The 20,994-nt window shown below is 34.1% G+C and overlaps 1 long non-coding RNA gene across 3 annotated transcripts in view; it reads left to right on the plus strand.

Moving 5' to 3' along the window:
• Window positions 1-20,994, plus strand: part of LOC115287639 — a 213,806-nt gene that overhangs the window by 148,686 nt on the left and 44,126 nt on the right. For 2 of the 3 annotated variants that reach the window (XR_003906574.1, XR_003906573.1), the window contains exon 6: window positions 858-1,181. This is a non-coding gene — a long non-coding RNA (uncharacterized LOC115287639). Of the gene's footprint in view, window positions 1-857; window positions 1,182-20,994 lie in introns of those variants that run through there. The other variant, XR_003906575.1, reaches the window with a different exon arrangement.

Genomic DNA, 20,994 nt, shown 5'->3' on the forward strand with positions numbered 1-20,994 from the left:
CGTCAGAAGTTTTTTCTGTGTCAGTGGATATGATCATGTGATTTCCATTTTAGTTTAATATGATGGATTGCATTGATTTTTGATTATTGAACCAGTCTGATAGCCCTGAAATACTCTGTTCATTGTATATAATTCTTTAAATATATATTGCTGAATTCAATTTGATAGAATTTTGTGAAAAATTTTTGCATCTATATTCTATATTAAATTTATATTCTGGGAGTCCTGGGAGAGAGGCAGGAGAGGGGAGGTTGCACTGTGGTGTGCTCAGGAGGGAAGGTCTGGGGGCAGGGGTGATGGAGGGAAAAGGTTTAAAGAGTCCTGCTAGATGGGACAGGGGGCACCAGGAAGAGAAGAGGGTCTTACACTCATCTTGCTTTCTTCTTTTCCCTTGTTCCCCATATGGTGGTCATATGGCTTCCTCTGTTCCTCAAATAGTCCCAGCTTATGTTTTTGAAGATGGAGACACTCTGAAAGATGGCTTAGTTAACTTATTGACTAAACCCCATTAAAATAGATACTTTGGAAGTCTCACAGAAAATTTTAGTCTTTAAACACTGGATGACAGCATTTCAAACAGTAAACACTTCTCTTGGTTCACTGATAAGCTAAAAGGTACAAGCTTTTAAGTTCCCAAACAATTATCAGTTTGGGGTCCAAACTGGTCCAAAGTCGGGGGAAAATGCTTGCTTTCCTGATCTGCAGAAGTGACTACTTTTAAGTTATCACTTGAGCAGAATTTAATGAATAATGCTACTTAACTGACTTCTGTCCATTGTATGATATCCTTTAAAATCTAAATTTCCTGGCAAAACTGTCCTAAAAAATTAAAAATATTTTTCCCAATTCATTTTTAGCAAGAGTGGACAAGAATGGCTGCTGGATATTTACTTTGGATCTGAGAGGGTGTGTGAAGAATATTAGCTAAGAAAGGTACTACTGGTAGATTATAAGAACTTATGTGTGACCACAAAAATTTCCATTTGTACTCTGTTCCAAACTCCATGTATTTAGAAGCTCCCCTCTCAATTCCATGCTGCTGACTCTGAGTCAGGCCCAAACTGACCATGAAAACTGTCTCCTGTAGAGTTGTGGTGTTTTATAAGAAGCAATTTACAAAAAAAAAATTCATTTGAAATTAAACATTTCGATTTAAAAAAATTTATATTTTTGTACTATCATTTTTTGGTTTCAGTATCTTGTAATACTGGCTATATAAGATGAATTTGGAAGCGTTTTCTCTTTTTCTATTTTCTGGATGAAAATTTGTAGAATTATTAATTTGACATATAATAACATATAATATTGATATTATATAATAATTATATCTCTATAACATTATAATATAATATATAACAATTAAGTAATATAATAAACATTTGGTACAATTCTCCAACTAAACCACTGGTGCTGGAATTTTTTTTAACAAACTTTTTAAATGGTTTATTTATTTTTGAGAGAGAGAGACAGAGAGACAGCATGAGCATGGAAGGGCCAGAGAGAGAGGAAGGTACAGAATCCAGACAGGATCCAGGCTCTGAGCTAGCTGTCAGCACCAAGCCCAATGTGGGGCTCGATCCCACCAACCATGAGATCACGACCTAACCCGATATTGGACACTTAACCAACCGAGCCACCCAGTCACCCCTGGCACTGTAAATTTCTTTATTGAGGAATTTAAAATAATACTTTAAATATACCTGGCAATTATAAGCTAATAAATATTATTTTTTTAATTGAATGAATTGTGAAAAATTGTACTTTTTAAAGAATTGGTTTATTTCATTTAATTGGTCAAGTTTGTGTATGCAGAATTTTTGATAGTATTTCTTTATTATCCTTTTGGTGTCTGCAGAGTCTGAGGTATATCCCTTTTTTTCTTATTGATAATAGTAATGTGTGTCTTATTTCTACTTACTTTTCCAGTTTTATACAGGCTTGTCAATTTTATTGATATTTCAAAGAACTAGCTCAATTTTAAAAATCAATTTGCTGTACTATTTTCTGTTTCAAATTTTATTCGTATCTGCTGTAATTATTTTCTTGCATTTTCTTGCTTGGGTTTATTTTACTGTTTTTTTTTTTTAGGTTCTAGAGGTGAGAGCTTATATTACTGATTTGAGATGTATTCTTTTTTCTAATGTAAATATTTAATGCAAGAAATTTCACTTCAACACTGCTTAGCTACTTCCCATAAGTATTGATATGCTTTACTTTCACTTCCATTTATTCAATATATTATTTAAGTTTTTTGATATTTCTTTGAGTTTTCTTTGGTATATCACTTAGATATTTGGAACAATAATTTGAGAGTATACACTATAGTGTGCTCACCAAATGCCATTTTAAAAGTCTAGAAAACAAACAAAAAATAAAAAATAAAATAAAATTGTAGAAGACAAGTACCTTCAAATGTTATTTTTTAAACTAAGACAAACCAACATTATTAATTTAAATAATGGATTTATACACTTCCAGCATTTTTAAATAAAATAAATGTATTTTTCACAATTTATTTGTTTTGACATAGGAAGTATGTATTTAATTGAAATCTCATTTATTATCATCATTCAATGGAATCATCTATAAATAAAATGCATATCTTTTTTAATTCTGAGAAGTTTATTTTATTGTTGTTGGTGATGGGAAGTGTAATACTTTTTTGCCCAACATCCTCTTAGAATTCTACATAATAAACATAATAAAGGTTAGATTAGCTGAAGAAACATAAAAAGTTTTAGTTTGTTTCCTTTGGTTTAAGAGTAAAATTTCTATGTAGGCTAATGCATGGTCAAGCTTTATTGATACCTCCTCTCTATTAGATAACATAAAGGTTTAAACAACAGGAACTTGCCATCATTTCTGTTTCTTATCAGAAAGAGAAACAAAAGTATTTTCTGCCTGTATCCATGAAAAATTTTATAAAAATTCAAAGATTATACTTTTGTGCCAAAAGAACATGCATATTGTCTTTTTTTAAAGTCCATATAATTTTATTAGAAAAGAACAAAACCAGGAACAAACATCTCTTCATGATATCAAACTATTAAACCATATATATTACTTTTACATATATTGATAAATATTACTTTTTCATCAATGAATTACTTCTTTATAAAAACCTTTTTTTCCTTTAAGATTGTATATATTATTCTAGTAGTAGCTGTTTAATTGTAGTTAAATCATGATGCCTTTATGCCAAGAAAAGCTATATCCTAGAGAAGACACATTTAAGCAGCAAAATATAGACTTCAACAGGTCTTGCATGTAGTTATTTCATTATTGTAAATAATTGCTTAATATGATCCATCATACATACTCAGTAAAGATTGATAACACACGTGATATAGAAGGAAAGATTGGATCTAATGAAAATATTAAATAAAATTTCTTTAATTAAGCTTCTCAGTGCTCATTCTTTTTTTTTAATGAAGCTAGTGAATGTCTACTTTTCTAATTTAAATTATAATCTAATATAATTTACTCACACTCATCTAAAGGATAGCCAAAACACCCTGAATTTTACGTAGGAATAAAATAGCCCTAGTGATACAAATATACAAGTACTTTTTTTTAGCCACATAAAATATAAGTAAGAAAAAAACTCCCACATGATTTTATGGTCAGGCAAAGTGACTTTTATGGAAAGATTTTGTGTTTATATGTGTTATTGGAAAAATTGATGCTTATTTTGTAGGTTCGCTACTTTTAAAATTATGTGCTGGCTCATTTTTATATAAACTTATTTTTGGAACGGGCTCTTTTGACCATATAAGCCACTTCATGTTATGATTCAGATGGGGATATTGAATTCAGGTAGTATCCAAATATTTACATGTTTTCTGAGATTTAACTTAAACTGCTTTCAAAAAACTTAAAAAAAATGTAATTATCATTCATGAGGCAAAATAAAATCCCATTTAATAATATCATGTGAAAATGCAGAATTATACAACAGTAGTGAAAAGATCTTAACACTGCTCTATCAGTGGTTGTAAAAAGTTTTTAAAACCTATAAGTACAAATGGTCAGAATATGAAAAACAAACTGTAATTAGTAAGAATGTTCAAGTCTATGCACACTCTCCCACACAGACACAGACACAAACCAGTGACGAGTGGGGCTAGCTTATAGCCTGTAAGAGCCAATTGTCAAATTTAATATTGTGATAATTATTATTAAATACAGCTATAGTAAAAAATTACACCAATGTACAATTAAGTAAGTCCACTTTAAAACAATGGTAATAACAACTAGAAATTGCATTACTTTCTAATGGTTTGCTACATTTTACTAATATCTATGTTTTTGAATTTATATTTATTGTGTCTTTGAAGTAGGAATACTATATAATTATGTATTACTACTCATCTGTTTCCAACTTCACATTCAATGGTATTGTTTTGATGGCTTGAAATTGGCTGTTATGAGAGTATTTATACTACAAATATTGACAAATAATAGGACTTAAATTAGGCCCTTTCATTTTATTAGGAGAACTAATTGTTAGATATTTACCAGCACACTGTATCAAACTATATAATAATCTCAACAGGAAAAAATAATAGAGCAACTGAATAGAAAAATGGACAAAAAGAGGTGATTTAGAAAAAAGAAAAAAGAACTATAAAAGTCAAATGTGACAGAGATGAATAACCTATCTAATTTCAATTCTCTCCTTTTCCCTTTGTAACAAAAACTCAATTTTGTTTAGGGCACTGTCTTTGTCTTTTAGGGCTACTATAATAAAATACCGCACCAGGTAGCTTATAAACAGCAAAAATTTATTGCTCACAGTTCTGGAAGCTGGAAATGTGACATCAGAGTGCCAGCGTGGTTGGGAGAGGGCCTTCTTCAGCATGCAGATTTCTCACTGTATCCTCCCACGATGGAAGGGGCTTGGGACCTCTGTGGGATCTCTTTTATAAAGTAAACTACTTTCATTTATGATAGCTGCACTCTCGTGACCTAATCACCTCCAAAAGCCCTACCTACTAATATCATCCCCTTTGGGGATTAAGATTTCACAATATGAATTTTGAGAGGGACACAAACATTCAGACTATAACATTCCTCCTCTGGCTCCTCAAAATTCATGTTCTTTTCAAGTGAAAATGCATTCATTCCATCCCAGCCGCCCTCAAAGACTTAACTTGTTCCAGCATCACCTTAAAAATCTAAAGTCTCATCTAAATATCTAAATATCCTGGGGTCCCTATCTCCTGTCTTTGGGTGGCCCTGGCCCCAAAGTATCTAACTCAGATATGGTTGAGACTCAAGGTATGATTCATTCTGAGGCAAATTCCCCTCCAGGTATGGACCTGTGAAATCAATAAGTTATGTGCTTTTGAAATACAAATGTAGGGTAGGCATAAGACGGAACATAATAGGAGAGAAAGAAGGAGAGTTAGGTCCCAAGGAAGTCCAAAACCCAACAAGACAGACATTAAACCTTAAAGCTTGAGAATTATTTTTAACTTGAAGTTCTGCCCTCTCAGGTGGAGGTCCTACTTTCTGGACTTACTGGGGGGGGGGGGGTCTGCCTTCTGGACACACTAGCTGGCATTCCAGCTTCCATAGCTTTGCTCCTGGTCTGGAATCACAAGCCAATGTCTCTCTGGGTCTGAAATTGTGGGGGTGGGCCCTCCCCACCCAATGGTTCTGCTGGGCTGGGGTCCCTATCCCCTGTCTTTGGGTGGCTCTGGCCCCAAGATTTTGGCATTGGGTCATTTGGCCTGTTGAAACTAAGGAGGCAGCCCTGATGAATCCTGAATCACCTTTGGAATTCCTTTTATTCTGGTCTCGAACAATATCGCATATTTGCATCTGAATAACTGTCCTGTTATTCATGGTCCTGTCCTGTAAAATCTAAAATAGCCTTCCTAGTTCCTGCCTATCTCCTTCCCCTTCAGCTCACATTCATTGTTTTTCTGTTGAACTGGCTAACTAAATCCACGGTTCACCAGATATTAATCTTTTTATCAAATGACTGCCAGACCCTTAGTATTCTCTTTAGAACATTCTTTCTCAGGGCTCCTGAGCTGAGCGGTGGAGCCAGTTGAGCATCCAACTCTGGTTTCAGCTCAGGCGCGATTCCATGAGTTTCAGCCCTGCGTCGCGTTCTACACGGACAATGGAAAGTCTCCTTGGGATTCTCTCTTCCCTTCTCCACCCCTTCCCTTCTCATGCGCTCTCTCTTTCTCTCTCAAAATGAATAAATATTAAAAAATTTTTAAAAGGAACATTCTTTCTCATTTTTGCAATATGAATAGGATAAGAATTTTCCAAATTTTAAATTATTGCTTCCCCTTTGATTAACAAAATCTCTTTAAGTCATTTCAGTTCTCACATTTTACTGTAAGTATTCAAGAGAAGTCAACTTTTACTTTCAAATCTTTGCTTAGAAATAACCAGCCAACAATCCCAATTTCACTGCTCGCAAGTTCTGCCTTCTGTGAAACACTAAAATATGAACACAATTCAGTCAGGTTCTTTGCCTCTTCATAGTAAGATCACCTATCACGCATGTTCCTCTGAGACTTCCTCAGAATGATCTTGCTGTCTCTATATATCAACTAGCAATATGTTTGCAACCACTTAGATATTCTTTCTCTAAGAAAATTGAGCCTTTTTCTACGTCTCCTCTTCTTCTGGATGTTCATCTGAATCACTTTTAATGGTCCATTCACAGCAATATAGGTTTTTTCCTAGCATGCACCTCAAAACTCTTCTAGCTTTTGCCCATTACCCAGTTTCAAAGCTGCCTCCACAGTTTTAGGTGTATGTTACAGCATCACCACCACTTCAAGGCACCCACATTCATCTTTGTTTGTCTGGAATGTTATGACAAAATACCTGACTGGGTAGTTTATAAACAGCAGAAATTTATTGCGCACAGTTCTAGAGTCTAGAACTCTGAAATCAAGCAGCGATGAACCTACCGGGATATATTTCTCAGGCTCCCTTGCAGGTAACCATATTGCCAATCAGATATAAGCAGACATGTTTGCCGTTTGGAGAAAGCTTCACTTTCCTCAGATAGCACTCATGCTTTTATCATCCTAGACATTTATTTTTGTAATATTTTTTTATTTTTAAAAATTTTAATAATTTTTAATGTTTATTTCTGAGACAAATAGAATACAAGCATGGGAGGGGCAGCAAGGGGGGAGGGGCAGAGAGAGAGAGGGAGACACAGAATGAGGCAGGTTCCAGGTTCTGAGCTCTCAGCACAGGGTCCAACATGGGGATCGAACCCACGAGTGATGAGATCATGACCTGATGCAAAGTCAGATGCTTAACGGACTTACCACCCAGGCACCCCATCCATCATTAGAAATTTAAAGGATACCATCTTCTTTTCCAGAACATTATGCTTTATTTCCTACTTCTATAATTTAAAAAAAATTGGTTGCTATCATATTGCATCCTGATTTTTTTTGTCATTTCTCTCATTTATTTGGTATGCCATTAGAACATAACCTTAATATTTGCATATCTATTAATGTGATAGAATCCTAATAAACATTTTTTATCAGTGATTCACCCTTTTAAAAAAACTATTTTTTATTTGTTTTTTGGGTGTGCATGTGTACTTACTTTTCTACATCTGCTTTTTAAGGTTAAATTAGTTGGAAGGTTATAATTGCTTTAAACCTAAGAAACTATCCATTTCATAGGATACTATTCAAAGGCCTAAAGCCTTAAGGCTTAAGAAGTACTGATTTTAGGGGAGTTCTAATGATAGTTTTTAGAGGAACCTCCATACTGTTTTCCAGAGCCACTGCACCAGTTTACATTCCCACATTTACCCCAGTGTTCATAGCAGCACTGTCAACAATGAGCCAAATCATGGAAAGAGCCTAAATGTCCATCACTTGATGAATGGATCAAGATATATACACACACACACACACACACACACACACAATGGAGTATTACATGGCAATGAGAAAGAATGAAATATGGCCATTTGTAGCAAGGTGGATGGACCTTGATGTCATGCTAAGCGAAGTAAGTCGGGTGGAGAAGGACAGATACCATATGTTTGCACTCATAGGTCTAACGGGAAAACAGGAGAAACCTAATGGAGGACCAGGGGGAGGGGAAGAGGGAAAGAGGGTTGGGGAGAGGGACACAAAACCTGACATTATTGAATACTGAAAAGGAACTGAGGGTTGAAGGGGGAGGGGGAGGGGAAAAAGAGGTGGTGGTGATGGAGGAGGGCACTTGTGAGGAAGAGCACTGGGTGTTATGGAAACCAATTTGACAATAAACTATTAAAAAAAAAGAAGTACTGATCTTTCAGTTCAAGTCCAAAGGCAAGAAAAAGCCAATGTCCCAGTTTGTATATTGTGAGGCAGGAGAAATTCTTATCAGGGCGGGGTTAGTTTATTTATTCTATTCAGGCCTGATTGGATAAGACCCACCCACATTAAGGAGGATAATCTGCTTTACTCAGTTTACTAATTTTGATGTTAATATCTTCTAAATACACCCTTGCAGAAACACTTTGAATTAATAGTTGACCAGTATCTGAGCACCTCCTGGTTCAGTCAAGTTAACACAGAAAATTAACCAGGACGGTACTCGTGTTTAGTGAATGATTACTGTATTACGGTTAGTTGTCTCAGGGATTTACATGTATTAACTTATTCAATACTCATAACAAACCTATAAGATTTTTTTTCTATTTTGGAGATGAAGAGCAGGTAAATAATTGGCCTAAGAGCAAAAAACTGAAATAAGTTGGCATTAGGATTGTAATTATAGTATTCTGATGACAGCAATCCTTATCACAATTTTAAAAAGCCTCTTTAGGTTGGACAGTTTGGATTATAAACAGTTTTCAGAAATTATCATTTATATCTGGACTCTTTCTAGATAAAAGGAAGTGCTAAGAATTAGTCTGGAACAACAGTCATAGACGACTGTAACCTGGAGATATGTGCGCCTCATGTAAGTTTTTAGTAAAAGAGCTGTTGCCTAATTGTATCAGATTACAGGCATATTTTCCATTCCTTTTACTGCTACTTATAATGAGAGTAAAAATAAAATCTCACATTTGCCCCAGCATGAAAAGACAACATGGTTGACTAAGAAAACTATGAATTCAAGGCAGACCGATTAGTTACACAAGGACTTGCAGGGGCAAGCAAGTCATTCCCAAGGTTAACAGGTAAAGCAGAGAGCTGGCATTTTGTAGAACATGTTAGAAATAGACTCAGCACTGAAAATCAACTGATAGAGATTCAGTGCTTAAGATGTATTTGTAGTTCTGAACATACAAAGGCTAAGAACTTAATAGCAAGACATTAAATCAAATAAGTGGAATTCTCATACGATGATATGGAGAAATAAAAGAATGTTAGATTCACAAAAGAGAACCAGTAAAAAATAAACAACATATATAAGAGCAGACCATAAAAAATACCCTTTTATTGAAATGGCTTCTAGGTTTACTTTTCAGTTGCCTTGTAGAAAATCTGAGATACTGCTCTCACAACCATGACCTATAGTTCTTCTAATCCTGTTTATTCATTTTAGAAACACTGTGTTAGTTATATATTATTATACAAATTATCCCCAAATTTTGCAGCTTGAAACTATAAACACTGATTATCTCATAATTCCTGTGGGTCATTAGTTCAGGATCAGCTTAGATTCTGGCTCAAGGTTTCTCATGACTTTGAACTCAAACTGTGAAGTGGACCTGCATTCTAATCTAAAGATTAGATTGGACTAACCTAGACTAGATTTTGCTTTCAAAATCATTGACTATAATCTGCTTTCAAAGTCATTTGCAATATTTTTGGCAGACCTCATTTCCCTGTGGGCTGTTGGAGTGAGGGCATCAGTTCATCCCTGACCATTAGCCTCTCCATGCGGACCTTTCCTTAGGTCACCTCACAACACAGTGAAGAATAAATGATCTAGAAGGGAGTGAGGAAGAATGAGCTTCAGCTCAGATCAGTTCATGATCTAATCTCAGAAGTGATATATTGTCACATATATTATTTATTAGAAATAAGTCACAGCCCATACACAAGGAGAGTCTATACAGAAGATTGAACACTTGGAGATGTTTGGATGCCATCGCAGATGCTGCTCCTAATGATTCATATCCCTTCTACATACAGAATACACTCTGTCCCTCCCAAGGCCACTCAAAGACTTATCCTACTATAGTATCAGCTCAAAGTTCTTAATCTTGTCCTTTAACTCAGGTCCACATATAGATGAGTCTCCTTATGTGTAGTGCCCTTCAGCACAGCTCTTTGAGAACATTTCTTTTTGATCTGTGAAATTGAACACATGAGTTTTCTGTTGCACACACACCTAACATACAATGGTGAGTCAGATATAGGATAACCACCATTGCCATCACTGTTCAAAATGAGGGAAGAGGAGGTTCAGATGAATCACTGGTCCATAGAATGTCCATGCAGAAGAGTGTTGGAAATGGCTTGAAAGGTCTGAAGGCTTGTGAATAATTCCTCATGCCTCTGAGCTCCACCTCCAGGGCTCTTTCGAGTCGAATTTCTTTTTCGGGAAATGTCGCATGTGTTCATGGCTGAGCAGTTCTCTCAGCCTGTGTCATGTTTCCCATCTCATTGGACTCTGTCCTCTAACCCCATTCTACGTGTTAGAATCTCCTTGTTTCCTGATCAGTGTCCTACTTTAACAAAACAGTAAGTTTAGGAGCTCAATTTACTTGTTTTGGTTTATAGAAATACTGGCGAGGATGTGGAGAAACAGGCACCCTCCTACACTGTTGGTGGGAATATAAACTGGTGCAGCCTCTCTGGAAAACAATATGGAGGTTCCTCAAAAAACTATCAGTAGAACTCCCCTATGACCCAGCAATAGCACTGCTAGGGGTTTACCCAAGGGATACAGAAGTGCTGATGCATAGGAGCACATGTACCCCAATGTTCATAGTGGCACTTTCTACAATAGCCAAATCATGGAAAGAGCCTAAATCTCCATCAACTGATGAATGGATCAAGAAGATGTGGTATATATACACAATGGAGTACTACATGACAATGAGAAAGAATGAGATACGGCCGTTTGTAGCAAAATGGATGGACCTCAAGGGTGTCATGCTATGCGAAATAAGTCAGGTGGAGAAGGACAGATACCATATGTTTGCACTCATAGGTCTAACAGGAGAAACCTAACAGAGGACCATAGGGAGGGGAAGGGGGAAAGAGAGTTGGGGAGAGAGAGGGACACAAATCATGAGAACTATTGAATACTAAAAACAAACCAAGGGCTGAAGGGGGAGGGGGAGGGAGGAAGGGGGGATGGTCATGGAGGGGGGGCACTTGTGGGGAGAAGCACTGGGTGTTATATGTAAACCAATTTGACAATAAACTATTATTAAAAAAAGAAATACTCGATTAGATTTTCATTTTCAGAAATATTGTCCCTGTACCTATAGGAATAACTCTTTCAAGAAGTCATAGAAGCTTTCATATTTCGTATTGAAGGCTGTGAACTAGGAATTTAAAAACCCAAGCCCTTCATTTCTTTCCTTAAACTCTCCAGCACAGTTAGAAGCAAGGGACAAACTATCTGCATTATTCTGTTCATTTTTACTAAAATATTCTGTGTGAGAAAATGCATAATCACTCAGAACCTTGCTTTTGTAGACATTTGGTTACAAGCATCTTGACATGATAATTTGAATAATTGTTTTGCCTTAGAACGTAATGGACCATCGGTGCCTCCTGTACCATTGGAAGCAGAGTCATTAGTGCTTTTATATCTAATCAGATCAGAGAGCTCATTCCATAGTCCCAGAACCAATTCAGAGAGCTCATCCTGAAGAGTCTGTTCCTCTGGAATTATTGTCAGTGTCAAACTATGCATCAGTGTTCAATTAGAGAACCAACAGTAGGTAACAGAGGTCCCTGCTTAGACCATTATAATCCCCAACTCTGAGCTTCAAGGTCGACACATCTTTCCCAGATTAGGTCATATGTGTGAGGATCTTTATGACCCTTTCTTAGGCTCAATTCATTAATTCTGACTCTCTCTTCTCATGGTCAGGCAGCTAATGATTATAGTAAATGATCCCTTGATCAAAGATACACAGATTCATCTGACAGATTTCTAGAACATTGAACCTTAGGGAAAAGGAAATTGAATTGGTTTGCTTCCTGGCTCACTCTTATGACCAAGATATCTTGGCTTCTTGTGTAAATAGGTCTTTCCCCTTCAGATCTCTGGATGTTAATAACAAGAAGCAGGACAGCTATGCTATGTTGATTTTTTTTACCCAAAATTTTTATTTTATCTAAATTCATGTAAACTAAGAGCTTATCGAAGTGTCTAAAGAACAAAGATGTGTCCTCAGGTGACTTTCTCTTTCTGCTTATGTGGAGAAGTGGCTAGAAGCTCTTTCAACTTCACAAGAAAAAAACACTTTATTATTTAGCGCAGCAGGGGCGGAAAGTATTCCTGCTTCTCTGTTTTTATTATCAAAACTTCCCCTAGTTCCTTAAGAGTTCTTATATGATAGCTTTTTGTTATTGTTTAATGTTCTCGAAACTGATATTAGAACCATAATCTGCATCATTCATTATTCTGGATATTTCCTTCCAATCTCATAAAACTGAGTAAAAGTCTACTTTAGATAATGGTATATTGAGAAATCTGGAACCTGACAAAACACTAGTGCCTATAGTATATAAAGCCAAATAGGAGCCCTGCTCCAGAAAGATTTCTCAATCTGGAATCCAGAAAAACCTATAGGATCCACTGAGCATCCCTGCACTTGTTAATTATACATATACTTTACATATATAATTATATGTCATATCATTGTAATATTAAATACAATTATAAATGAGTGGTGGCAACAAATTAGAGTAGCAGAAGAGAGTCTCAAATTGTGGAACACAGTTGATGAGCAACAGGGACCCATTGACATCCGGCATTGTGCACGCTCCTCTGGGAGGCAAGCTCGGGTTTTTCTACTTAAATTTTAATTGATTTCGCTTCCTCCTTAAAATGTGAATATAATGAAACATCAGAAAAAAATGTTACATTAGGTTGAAGAGGGATTACTGGTTTGTAACCATGTTTTTAAAACTACTGAATAAAATGGAAACACGTAGCCAGGAATCTACGACAGAAGAGTGTGACATTATCTGCCTAGTAATTTTTATGTCATCATGAGTGAAAAAAAAATTTAAACAGATGATGGATTGACTTTAGTTATAGTTATGGGCAAAATTCACTCTCAAGCAGTGCAGGTGCAGTTGCAGGCCACTGAGCTGCATGATTAGATCTTGATATATAAAACAATAGGTTGCCTTTGTGAAGCTGATTCTGAAATCATCAGCAAATGCACTACACTGATATTTTGGTTTCCTTTGATTTCCATGAGATAGTAAACCAAAATATTCGGTTATCAAGAAAGCAAGAGGTTTTCTTTTTATTATTTATATATTTCCATAAAATTTGAATTATACATGTTTTCTTTGACTAAAGGAGTTTTTTTTCTCCCTATTCCCCTCAATTTTAAATTAATTGACTGAGAACTTGAATTTCATGTTGAAATATTGGTTGATTGACATACTACTTTAGGACTACCCAAAACATATTTTGAACATTTAATAGTTTTTTTTGTATTTCTTTCTTCGCAGATATTAGGCATTCAATATTATCAAAAAGTATCAGAATATATTTAAAAAGTGATAAGTGGCCTGATTTGTTCTATGATGACATACATGCATACTCATGTATGTTCTTGTTTATTATTGAAGTATAATGAACATGCAAGAAAATCAACAAATAGAATTGTAGATTTGAAAATGATTTTTATCACCATCAATTTGTGTTTTCTTTTTTCTATTCTGAAACTACATATAAATTGAATCATAAAATATTTTTCATCTGACTTTGGGCATTTAACAATGTTTTGCTTCTGTTTTTGTTTTTTGAAAAATTCACCCAGGGTAATGTTTATTTTGATTATTCTATGTTGTTGCACAAATCACTAGTTTATACTATGTATTACTGAGTAAGAAGACAATGTAGAATATACCCAAATGTTCATATTCATTCTCCTGTCAATGGGCATTTGTGGTGTTTCCAGTTTTTAGCTATTGTGAATAAAACTGCTATGAATATTAGTTTACAGATTTTTTTTGATAGCATACATTCTCCACTCTTGGGTATATATCTGTTAGTTGCAGTTGCTGGGTAATAGTATAACTACATGTTTAATTGTATAACAGTTTTCCAAAGTAGTTGTATCACTTTACTCTCACCTGGGATGTGTGAGAAATATAGTTGTTCTACTTCCTTGCCAGCACTAGCTATAATCAGTTCTTTTCATTTCAGCCAGTGTAGTGGCTGTGAGGTTCTATATCATTGTGGTTTTTAATTTGTATTTTCTGATTACTAATGACAATTAGTAAACACAAAATGCCAGGCATTTTTCTGAGAAATTTGCATGTGTTTTATACTCAAAATAACTATTATGTAGGTTGGGACTGATAATCAGAGAGAGCTCCTTCATTTTTTAAAACCTCCATAAGATGGCGTATCAGCTGCAATGCTTTCCACACCCTTTCACAAGCAAACTTCGGACATTTTTCAAAGCAAAGTGCCATATTTATTGTAGAATGTATGTATTTCTTAACTAAGATATGTAAAACTCAACAACTGGTTTTATTAGATTCCCATTTGGTTTTTTCCTAATGTGTCACTGGACAAAGTTGTTTTTTTAAATGTTGTGCCTAGAACCCCAATTACCCATAATCCTTGTGGATTTTACTATGTCATTTTGCATAAGTACAGCCATTTATAGGTACACATATCTCATTATAGCAGAAATGGCAATGTGTTTTTTTTTTCTTGCTGCTTTTAAAAGCTCTTTTCTTCCCAGTAATTTTAGTATGATGCCCTAAGTTTGACTTTTGTCTTGTATTTCCAGTTCTTGTTCTTATAGAATATATAGATTGAGGTCTTTTATTAGTATTAAAAATTCATAACCATAAACACACTTCAAATATTTCTTTTGCCCCATCTTTCCTTCTCCTTTTAGCACTTCACTTATACTTCATGCTCTATTTCTCTACCATATCCCATGTATTTCTCAGTTTTTGCTCTGTGGTTCAGCTAGTATACTTCTGTGGCTTCTTTGTTTGTTTATTAATTCTCTCTTTAGCTACATCTACTTTCCTTTTAAATCATGGAGGTTTTCTTATTTTTAATATTTGTTTAATTTGAGAATTTTTCAATGCAATTAATCCTCTGGCTCCTGTTTCACATGCAAACATTCTCATCTCCATCCTGACTGTGCACACCCTTGTCTTTATGTATTCTGAATGTTGATGGAGAGAAATTTGATGTTAGGCATATTCCCTTTTCCTAAAATATATATGATTTGATATTTGGGCCTAATATTAAAATTTAAATAAAAAATAAAAATAAAAGAAATAAAAGTAAAAATTAAACAAGTTTTAAAATACACAAATTCTCTAAGACTTGTCTTGGAGTTCAACATTCTTGATTCATTTTCTCTGATACAAAGTATGCCTTTCGTCATCAGATTTTAACCTTTTATTTCAGGAAATGTCTACTGAGTTGCTTTACTAGTTGTTGTTCTTTACAATTGTTTCAATATTTTTCTTTGGGAACTCCAAGTATTCAGATTTTGTCTACCTTTCCTCTGCTCATCTATTAATTTCTTACTAATACTTTTTAAAGTTAATTTCCATTTCAGTTTGCTCAACGATTTGCTTATTTCTATCCTTCATGTCCCCCTGTGTTGCTATTTACAAGGTCTATAATCTCCTGTGTTCCTTAAAATTTTGTCTTTATTTCTGTAAATGTTTATGTTTTTAAGCAACTGGTTTCTCTATTCCGTTCTGTTGATCTCTGTGTCTATTTTGTGCCAGGACCATACTGTTTTGATGATTACAGCTTTGTAAAACATCTTGAAGTTTGGAATTGTGCTTTGCTTTGCTTTGCTTTGCTTTGCTTTGCTTTTTCAACATTACTTTGGCTATTCAGGGTCTTTTCTGGTTCCATACAAATTTTAGGATTGTTTGTTCTATCTTTCTGAAAAATGCTAGTGTTATTTTGATAGAGATTACATTGAATGTGTAGATTGCTTTGGGAAGTACTGACATTTTAACAATATTTGTTTGGAAGAATGTTTTTCCATTTCTTTGTATCATCTTCAATTTCTTTCATAAGTGTTCTATAGTTTTCAGAGTATAGCTCTTTTACCTCTTTGGTTAGGTTTATTCCTAGGTTATCTTATGGGTTTTGGTGCAATTGTAAATGGGATAGATTTCTTGATTTTTCTTTCTGCTGCTTTATTATTGGTGTATAGAAGTGCAACAGATTTCTGTATGTGTTGTTTTTATATTTTACTCATTATACCCTGTCACTCTTTCTGCTGCTTCTTGATGTCTCCAAAGTTTTATTGGGTTCTGTTAGCTTTAGAATTTGAGGATTTCCTCTTAGTATGTACTAGGTTCAAGTTTGAATGCTTTCATTGTTTCTTTGTTCACATTTATACAACTGAGTCTTGGAAAAATAAGAAATAGATATCCTAGCTAATTTCTTCCTTCTTGGTTACCATGCAATCTCTAATGAGGAATCTATAAAGATGTTTCACATCTCAGCTGCAACAGGCCTGTACTCCTAGAACTTATGTTTCCTACAGGATTTTGTTGTTTAGATGCTTTAGAGCCATCCAACTTTTCCTAGGTAATTAAATACTCTGCATGACAACTACATGTGTTTATATATCTGGTTATATATGTTTTTCAATAATCGGCTTCAAAATATTTTCTATTTGGCAGTTATTCATTTATTCACTCTCTCTCTCTAAAAACATGATTACCTAGCTATTTTTGGCTCTGAATCCATTTAATATTTACTGAATGAATAGATAGGAAATATAGACTATGAAAATTACTACAAAAGTAGATTCTTATCACATTTTCATTATCATTGTGATTTTGAATAAGGATTGTAATAACTTAAAATATTCAACTATTTAATACAAAACAAAAGAAAAATAGGTGAAGGGGTGGCTTGTTTCATATATGTTTTTTACTTATTGTTACAGTTCTTGGAAGTCTAATAAATTTGCTTATTATATGATGATGGCTTTTATTTACCATGTTTTGGAAAAAAGAAATATAACAAAAGGATGAGGATAGCATGTAAATAAATATTTAAAAAAGGAATAAAGAAAAGGAAAGCCACAAAAAGCAGATTCAATAGGCAATAGAGACAGAACTAAAAGGGAATATCAAAAGCTTATCATAACATCCATCATGTTCTTCCTGTCTGTGCCAGTCATGCAGAGTTTTCATTCTTTTGAATGTGTCATAATTTCTTGCCAGAGGACTTTTGTCCAAATGTTTTGTCTTCCTAAAGCATTTTCATTATTTTGTTATGCTTATTCTTCAAACTTCACCTCAAAATTGTATCCTTAAGGAAAAACCTCCTGGAGTTTCTCCTGTTTTATAAGCTAATCTTTCCTAACACCATCATTTTATGGCAGTTATCATGTTTGAGGTTTTCTTATTTGTGTAATCGTTCGTCTGTCAACTGTTGTAGACTCCCAAATTCATGAATACATGAGCTATGTCTTATATTTGTAATACTTTAACTCATTGTGTATATTCAATAAAAAGGGTATAATTAGCAGATAAGGAGAAATAGGCATCTATAAACCAATTCCAGTGCTTATATGGCTGCATAATCTTGAAAATTTTTCAAGTCTTCTACTGAGTTGTTGGCTATAAAGATTAATGGGTGTCTAAATTTGGAAATGCTTTACTTATAATTGCAATGACAGATGTTAAGAAATGGCTTTGAAGAGGTCATTCCAACTGACTCCTATTACTGTATAAGCTTTCTCTAATAAATATCAGCAATTCTCTGAGGTTTAGATTCTCTAACAATGCTCATAGAAGGATGGAGATATTATAATTTGGGTTATGATGTGATCTAGATTGCAGGAAAATTTATGGCACAGTGGACATATTTGGAGGAGAAAATGAAGGTCTCAGTAACAAGCTTATTTTTGATTTTTGAAGTGAAAATGTTGTAAGTCCCTCTTAAGTCCTTTTTTAGCCATGGGAGAAAAAGTAAATATTTTTCAATACTAGTCTCAGGATTTAGGACATGTGGCAGGCAAACTATTCTGCCAGGAGTGGGATATTATTTGTGAAAAAGTAGTATAAATCACATAGTCAGAAGGAAAACTGTGGCAATGTGTGAGTTGAAGTGAACTTTGTCAAGTATCCAAGGTTCACTTAAGGGGGATGTTCCACTTTGGGTTTTTCTCATTGAAGAAAATAGAGGTTTGGAAATTAGAAAAACAATGATGAGTGCTTATTCTTCTCACCAGACTTAAGTGAATTCTAAGAGATGAGAAGCAAAATTTTATAACTAAGGGACAGAACACTCTCTCTAGTAGATAATATGCTTGATTTCTCAAGCAGAACTGAGTGTCTTTGAAATTTGTCAAATATGTTCAAATTTTTTCTAATAGCAGGGATGAAAAAAATAGACAATTCAAAGGTCATTAGGCTGCTCTGAACTTCTATGCTTATAGCTAATGGTTAATGAGCATGTGTGCCTTGATTGACCACTACATAATGAAAACTCATTTCAAGGGGTGTTATTTAGTAATAGAAAGTGCACAGCCTTTGAATTCAGAACATATGGTTTGATTAGGCTTTACCATTTACTAGTAAGTGGCCTTAGGAAAATCATATAACCAAACTTTCAGTTCATCATCTATAAAATAGGACTATAAAATCTTATCTACTAATAAGGCTATTCATATGCTAAAAAGTACTCCATAAAATTATAAACTGTGAGCTCTAAAATTACATTATAAATAAATAGCAGTGAAAAAGTTAGTTTATGCTTAAGTTAGTACTCCATTAGTTAGAAATTAGCAAATATTTTGTTCTTGCTTTATATATTAATTCTATACATATATCTCTATGTAATAATTTTAAGTTGACAAACTTCTAAAATGTTAAGTATATACTAACAACCCACTCATTTTTTTGCCGCTTTCATCATTTAACATTCTGAGCACTTAATAACATGGTATCAAATAATTACAATTCTAAAGGGTATAAACTAAGTTCACAATCAAAGGTTTTTGATATTTAACTAAATTTCTTCCTCCCTATCCCTCCCCTCCATCCCTTTTCTCCTTCTTTCCTTCCTTCCTTCCTTCCTTCCTTCCTTCCTTCCTTCCTTCTTCCCATATATATTTTATATAACACATTTTTCAGTAGAGGAAAGCAATGAATTTTTTTTTCACTGTCAAGCACCAGTATTTATGAATAGTCTGTAAATGGGAATATGAGTAGTTAGATGTGGAATACCTATGAAGAAATGTGAAACAAAGGAAAATAGGTTAATTTTACTATTTATGTCATAGCAGTAACATTTGTGAGTCACATTGTCTAATCACAAATTAATTTTTATTAGCTCTATATGTTTCTTTGAGAATAACTTATATATAGGGATTGAAAACTGAATAGTGTAGGATAATCTATGTAATGAAGGTTAAATATTTTGTCTATATTCTAAAATTCATTTCTGGTCTTCAGATATATGTCTTCTTAAGTCATCTTCGTATAAGTACTTATTTAATAGGAAGATGTGGAGAAAATTTTATTTAGCTTTCAGTTAAATAATTTAAATATACTGAGATTTTCAGAATGGTTATTAACAATAAACATCCAATTTAAAGAGGTAGAATTATAACATATTTTGGAAAAATTGGGAAAATTTTGAGGAAAAATCGTTTCTCTAAGTTAATTTAGCATACATTTTGAAAACAGCAAATTCAGATCTGAATGATTAGGTTATTAAGATTATGAATTGGTATGTTTACTACCAGATCCAATTTTTGTCACACAAAATTAGGCACAACATCAGCTGTGATTGTTTGCTTCAGGAAATGACATCTGTGCTATAATTTATGTGGCATTATGGTAGAAAACCACTAGATTAGAAATCAGAAAACCTACGGTCTAGTCCAAGTTTGGGCACTTTTTAGCTTACATGACCTTGAACACATCAACTGCCTTTCTAAATCTACACTATCTAATATATAAAATATGAAAGATTAAAACTAAAGTTCAGAGATATTTCAAAATTTAATTATGTGGCACAAAACCATTTTTATTTATTATTTATATATTAAAAATTTTAATGTTTATTTATATTTGAGAGAGAGACACACACACAGTGTGAACAGGGGAGGGGCAGAGAGAGTGGGAGACGCTGAGCACCAGCACATGGCCCAGTACAGAGCTGGAACTCACTAGATCATGACCTGAACCTAAATTCGATGCCCAACCAACTGAGCCAACCAGGCGCCCCAAAACATTTTTAAAGCGTAAGATAATGCAAAGTTGCTTTTTTTTCCACCCGTGTTTTTTCTTTGATTAAGTTACCCTTCTAGCTAGAAATGCCTTCTCCCATTCTCTTTAAGTGTAAAACATAAACATTGTCTGTGACACTGACTTAAAGGTCTTTAAAGCAACTTTGATATGTATTCTCTACCATTGTTGACTTCTTATAATACCAAACTGTGGGGGTCATGAAGGAGACATACCTATTTTGATCACCATTGTTCGTATCTCACCCAGTGGCAGGTAGATCCATTAAAGTGTTTATTGATTATGTAATGAATAACTGGAACACAATTTAATTGATTGAAATAGTGTGATATTGTTGTAGAGGGAAAAGGTAATTTTCTCAGGGGTAAGGCATTTCTCGTTGGGTTTGTATCTGCCTATGTAACCTTGAGTATGTCCCTTAAACTCTGAATTTCTGTTCTTCTTCTCTAAAATAAGGGATTTAATTGACAAATCCTAAAATTTTGATTATGCAGTTTTCTTAGACATGTATACATCCTTTAGAAGTGATAGTAAAATGATTCAAATACCTTTAAAATTTTTTGTTTTACTCCAT

Source organism: Suricata suricatta, chromosome 3 (genome assembly GCF_006229205.1).
Source record: "Suricata suricatta isolate VVHF042 chromosome 3, meerkat_22Aug2017_6uvM2_HiC, whole genome shotgun sequence".
Classification (NCBI taxonomy): Eukaryota; Metazoa; Chordata; class Mammalia; order Carnivora; family Herpestidae; genus Suricata; species Suricata suricatta.